Source organism: Oncorhynchus kisutch, linkage group LG16 (assembly GCF_002021735.2).
Source record: "Oncorhynchus kisutch isolate 150728-3 linkage group LG16, Okis_V2, whole genome shotgun sequence".
Lineage (NCBI taxonomy): Eukaryota > Metazoa > Chordata > Actinopteri > Salmoniformes > Salmonidae > Oncorhynchus > Oncorhynchus kisutch.
Genome location: NC_034189.2, coordinates 8,100,621 through 8,106,990, shown reverse-complemented (window position 1 = coordinate 8,106,990; position 6,370 = coordinate 8,100,621). Strand labels below are relative to the sequence as shown.

General features: G+C 47.0%; 1 long non-coding RNA gene across 1 annotated transcript in view; it reads left to right on the top strand.

Moving 5' to 3' along the window:
* Positions 1-3,809, top strand: part of LOC116353927 (uncharacterized) — a 7,891-nt gene extending 4,082 nt beyond the window's left edge. The window contains exons 2-3 of the long non-coding RNA XR_004203331.1: positions 3,331-3,486; positions 3,587-3,809. This is a non-coding gene — a long non-coding RNA (uncharacterized LOC116353927). The remainder of the gene's footprint in view (positions 1-3,330; positions 3,487-3,586) is intronic.
* Positions 3,810-6,370: the final 2,561 nt, after the last annotated feature.

Genomic DNA, 6,370 nt, shown 5'->3' with positions numbered 1-6,370 from the left:
CAATTGAACTATAGAATCCCCCCCCAATTTTTTTTTAACATAGATCCCCCCCCCACCCCCTCCCCCCCAATTTAACTATAGACCCCCCCCCCCAATTTAACTATAGATCCCCCCCCCCCAATTTAACTATAGACCCCCCCCCCCCCCCAATTTTACTATAGATCTATACAGAAAGTTAAGCTAAGTTGATATCCTTCATAAAGTTTTTGGAAATGTTCTTATCTTTTTGCTTAAGGAGAAACATAAACAATTATTAAGCAAGAATCACATTTCTTCTTCGTTTCTAACGTGATTGCCATTGCTAGCTACAGTGGGGCAAAAAAGTATTTAGTCAGCATTTAGTCATAGTTGAAGTGTACCTATGATGAAAATTACAGGCCTCTCTCGTCTTTAAGTGGGAGAACTTGCACAATTGGTGGCTGACTAAATACTTTTTTTGCCCCACTTTACATAGCTAGCTAGATCGGTTGCCTAGCAGCAATATTCTTAAGTACATAGATAAGAAGTTTCTAAGATATGTGAGAGTTTCTAAGAAAATTATATCTTAAGATGTTGAGGAATTGCACATGCTTCTTAAAATAGGAACTTTCTTAATTTTTTTGCGTAAGAAGTGTTTTGTGAATCTGGTTTCCACTGTGTGTGTCATGTTTAGAGAGAGGAGAGTTACACAGACGGACATGTCGAGCTGCCACTGCTGTACTTTCTTTTATCCTATTTGGGGACTTTCTCTCTCTCTCCACCTGTATAGACCATCTACCACCACCATCACCAAGTCAAGGACCAGTCTCTAAATGCATCCTCCTTCTCTCTCTTCACCTGTATAGACCATCCACCACCACCATCACCAAGTCAAGGACCAGTCTCTAAATGCCTCCCCTCCTTCTCTCTCTCCACCTGTATAGACCATCCACCACCACCACCACCAAGTCAAGGACCAGTCTCTAAATGCCTCCCCTCCTTCTCTCTCTCCACCTGTATAGACCATCCACCACCACCAAGTCAAGGACCAGTCTCTAAATGCCTCCCCTCCTTCTCTCTCTCCACCTGTATAGACCATCCACCACCACCACCACCAAGTCAAGGACCAGTCTCTAAATGCCTCCTCCTCCTCTCTCTCTCCACCTGTATAGACCATCCACCACCACCAAGTCAAGGACCAGTCTCTAAATGCTTCCTCCTTCTCTCTCTCCACCTGTATAGACCATCCACCACCACCATCACCAAGTCAAAGACAAGTCTCTAAATGCCTCCTCCTTCTCTCTCTCCACCTATATAGACCATCCACCACCACCAAGTCAAAGACCAGTCTCTAAATGCCTCCCCTCCTTCTCTCTCTCCACCTGTATAGACCATCCACCACCACCATCACCAAGTCAAGGACCAGTCTCTAAATGCCTCCCCTCCTTCTCTCTCTCCACCTGTATAGACCATCCACCACCACCATCACCAAGTCAAGGACCAGTCTCTAAATGCCTCCCCTCCTTCTCTCTCTCCACCTATATAGGCCATCCACCACCACCATCACCAAGTCAAGGACCAGTCTCTAAATGCCTCCCCTCCTTCTCTCTCTCCACCTGTATAGACCATCCACCACCACCATCACCAAGTCAAGGACCAGTCTCTAAATGCCTCCCCTCCTTCTCTCGCTCCACCTATATAGGCCATCCACCACCACCATCACCAAGTCAAGGACCAGTCTCTAAATGCCTCCCCTCCTTCTCTCTCTCCACCTGTATAGACCATCCACCACCACCATCACCAAGTCAAAGACCAGTCTCTAAATGCCTCCCCTCCTTCTCTCTCTCCATCTCTCTCCACCTATATAGACCATCCACCACCACCAAGTCAAAGGACCAGTCTCTAAATGCCTCCTTTCTCTTCACATCCCTCCTCCTCTCTTCAGACCATGTCAAAGGACCAGTCTCTAAATGCCTCCTCCTTCTCTCTCTTCACATCCCTCCTCCTCTCTTCAGACCAAGTCAAGGACCAGTCTCTAAATGCCTCCTCCTTCTCTCTCCCACCTATATAGACCACTCCTCACCATCATGTCAAAGGACCAGTCTCTAAATGCCTCCTCCTTCTCTCTCTCTCCACCTATATAGACCATCCACCACCACCAAGTCAAAGACCAGTCTCTAAATGCCTCCCCTCCTTCTCTCTCTCCACCTATATAGACCATCCACCACCACCATCACCAAGTCAAAGACCAGTCTCTAAATGCCTCCCCTCCTTCTCTCTCTCCACCTATATAGACCATCCACCACCACCATCACCAAGTCAAAGACCAGTCTCTAAATGCCTCCCCTCCTTCTCTCTCTTCACATCCCTCCTCCTCTCTTCAGACCATGTCAAAGGACCAGTCTCTAAATGCCTCCCCTCCTTCTCTCTTCAGACCATGTCAAAGACCAGTCTCTAAATGCCTCCCCTCCTACTCTCTTCACATCCCTCCTCCTCTCTTCAGACCATGTCAAAGGACCAGTCTCTAAATGCCTCCCCTCCTTCTCTCTTCAGACCATGTCAAAGACCAGTCTCTAAATGCCTCCCCTCCTACTCTCTCTTCACATCCCTCCTCCACTCTTCAGACCATGTGAAAGGACCAGTCTCTAAATGCCTCCCCTCCTTCTCTCTCTTCACATCCCTCCTCCTCTCTTCAGACCATGTCAAAGGACCAGTCTCTAAATGCCTCCTCCTTCTCTCTCTCCACATCCCTCCTCTCTTCAGACCATGTCAAAGGACCAGTCTCTAAATGCCTCCCCTCCTTCTCTCTCTCCACCTATATAGACCATCCACCACCACCATCACCAAGTCAAAGACCAGTCTCTAAATGCCTCCCCTCCTTCTCTCTCTCCACCTATATAGACCATCCACCACCACCATCACCAAGTCAAAGACCAGTCTCTAAATGCCTCCCCTCCTTCTCTCTCTTCACATCCCTCCTCCTCTCTTCAGACCATGTCAAAGGACCAGTCTCTAAATGCCTCCCCTCCTTCTCTCTTCAGACCATGTCAAAGACCAGTCTCTAAATGCCTCCCCTCCTACTCTCTTCACATCCCTCCTCCTCTCTTCAGACCATGTCAAAGGACCAGTCTCTAAATGCCTCCCCTCCTTCTCTCTTCAGACCATGTCAAAGACCAGTCTCTAAATGCCTCCCCTCCTACTCTCTCTTCACATCCCTCCTCCACTCTTCAGACCATGTGAAAGGACCAGTCTCTAAATGCCTCCCCTCCTTCTCTCTCTTCACATCCCTCCTCTCTTTAGACCATGTCTAAGGACCAGTCTCTAAATGCCTCCCCTCCTTCTCTCTCTCCACATCTCTCCATCTCTCTTCAGACCATGTCTAAGGACCAGTGTGACTCCGTAGCAGTGAGCGTCGAGTCCCTCTTAACCGACGCAGTTAAGATGCAGTCCCAGTGTCGGGAGCGTAGTGAGCAGCTAGCTGTGGCCGCCGCCGCTCTGCGGGAGGAGTCGGCTTGCTTGAGAGAACAGGTGAGGTGTTGATTTGTGGATGGATAGATATTTATATATTGTTGACAGATTGACAGATAGATGATTGCTTAGTTTATTGATTGATTGATTGATTTAACAGTGTCAAGCCACCCAGCTGGATATGGCCCGGATGAGAAGGCAGCTAGAAGAACTGCTGGATACCAAAGCTCAGATGGAGGCCAGTGATAGAATGCACCGCAAACTCAGCAGGACACTCTAAATGGAAGAGAAGGAAGAGGGGAGAGAGAGGTAGAGAGAGAGAGGAGAGAAAGAGGTAGAGAGAGAGAGAAAGGAGAGAAAGAGGTAGAGAGAGAGAGGAGAGAAAGAGGTAGAGAGAGAGAGGAGAGAAAGAGGTAGAGAGAGAGAGGAGAAAGAGGTAGAGAGAGAGAGGAGAGAAAGAGGTAGAGAGAGAGAGGAGAAAGAGGTAGAGAGAGAGAGGAGAAAGAGTAGAGAGAGAGAGGAGAAAGAGGTAGAGAGAGAGAGGAGAAAGAGGTAGAGAGAGAGAGGAGAAAGAGGTAGAGAGAGAGGAGAAAGAGGTAGAGAGAGAGAGGAGAAAGAGGTAGAGAGAGAGAGGAGAAAGAGGTAGAGAGAGAGGAGAAAGAGGTAGAGAGAGAGAGGAGAAAGAGGTAGAGAGAGAGAGGAGAAAGAGGTAGAGAGAGAGAGGAGAAAGAGGTAGAGAGAGAGAGGAGAAGAGGTAGAGAGAGAGAGGAGAAAGAGGTAGAGAGAGAGAGGAGAAAGAGGTAGAGAGAGAGAGGAGAAGAGGTAGAGAGAGAGAGGACAAAGAGGTAGAGAGAGAGAGGAGAAAGAGGTAGAGAGAGAGAGGAGAAAGAGGTAGAGAGAGAGAGGAGAAAGAGGTAGAGAGAGAGAGGAGAAAGAGGTAGAGAGAGAGGAGAAAGAGGTAGAGAAGAGAGGAGAAAGAGGTAGAGAGAGAGGAGAAAGAGGTAGAGAGAGAGGAGAAAGAGGTAGAGAGAAGAACAGCTGGGTACCAAGGCTACGATGGAGTCCCGGGGTGAACACACACTTGGAAATAAGTCTGGCAGACTTACAGTTAAATAAATAATTATTTTAACAACGTACACTTGTCTCTTGTTCTCTAACCCTATTTATCACCCCTAACCATCAGGCTACACTACATGACCAAAAGTATGTGGACACCTGCTTGTCGAACATCTGATTCCAAAATCATGGGCATTAATATGTAGTTGGTCCCCCCTTGGCACTGATGTTTGGCGTTTGGGCCTGGCTCGCAGTCGGCGTTCCAATTCATCCCAGATGTGTTCGATGGGGTTGATGTCAGGGCTCTGTGCCGGCCAGTCAAGTTCTTTCACAACAATCGACAAACCATTTCTGTATGGATGCTAGGCATTGAGCATGTTGATCTTAGGCTTGTGTGCGTGCGGCTGCTCGGCCACAGAAACCCATTTCATGAAGCTCCCCGACGATCAGTTCACCTGCTGACATTGCTTCCAGAGGAGGTTTGGAACCGGGTACTGAGTGTTGCAACCAGTGGAGACTGCCGAGGGGAGGACGGCTCATAATAATGTCTGGAATGGAGTAAATGGACTGGTATCAAACACAAGATGTGGTTGATCCCATTCCATTGACTCCATTACTGTGGGCCCTCCTCCCTTCAGCAGCCGCCAGACGATGTTGCCTCTGCACTCAGCGGTCCCGTTCTGTGAGCTTGTGTGGCCTTTCTACTTCACAATAACAGGGCAGAAATTTGACCAACTGACTTGTCGGAAAGGTGGCATCCTGTGACGGTGCCACGTTGAAAGTCACCGAGATCTTCATTAAAGGCCATTCTAATGCCAACGTTTGTCTATGGAGATTGCATGGCTGTGTGCTCGGTTTTATACACCTGGCAGCAACGGATGTGGCTGAAATAGCCAAATCCACTCATTTGAAGAAGTGTCCACATACATATATCGAACATCCCCAACCAATAGATTTGTTGCTTGGTGACCAGTTCTCATGACAGACAGACCCATTCAAAAGTTTGTGGTCTCTAGGAAACATCCTTGTTTTTTTTCTTCTCTCCATTAAAATAACATCAAATTGATCAGAAATACAGTGTAGACATTGTTAATGTTCTAAATTACGGTTGTAGCTGGGAATGACAGATTTTTTATGTAATATCTACATAGGCCCATTATCAGCAACCATCACTCCTGTGTTCCTATGGCACGTTGTGTTAGCTAATCCTAGTTTTTCCATTTTAAAAAGGCTAATTGATTATTAGAAAACCCTTTTGCAATTATGTTAGCACAGCTGATAACTGTTGTCCTGATTAAAGAAGCAGTAAAACTGGCCTTCTTTAGACTAGTTGAGTATCTGGAGCATCAGCACTTGTGAGTTCGATTACAGGCTCAAAATGGCCAGAAACAATTAACTTTCTTCTGAAACTCGTCAGTCTATTCTTGTTCTGAGAAATGAAGGCTATTCCATGTGAGAAATTGCAAAGAAACTGAAGATCTCGTACAACGCTGTGTACAACTCCCTTCACAGAACAGCGCAAACTGGCTCTAACCAGAATAGAAAGGAGCGGCTTTTCTTTCACAAACAAGAACATTTCCAAACTTTTGAACGGTAGTGTGTGTGTGTGTGTGTGTGTGTGCGCGCGCACACACACACAGTAGAAAAAGGCTAATGCCACATTTGACAGACTTTTACACAGTCTGTAGTCATGTTCATTTAGTTTTAGGGAGCAGAACCTACAGTAGCTTAGCATTGTAAACAAACAGCCTGGGAGAGCATGTCAACATCTGGCTGGCCTACAGTAGCTTAGCATTGTAAAGAAACAGCCTGGGAGAGCATGTCAACATCTGGCTGGCCTACAGTAGCTTAGCATTGTAAAGAAACAGCCTGGGAGAGCATGTAAACA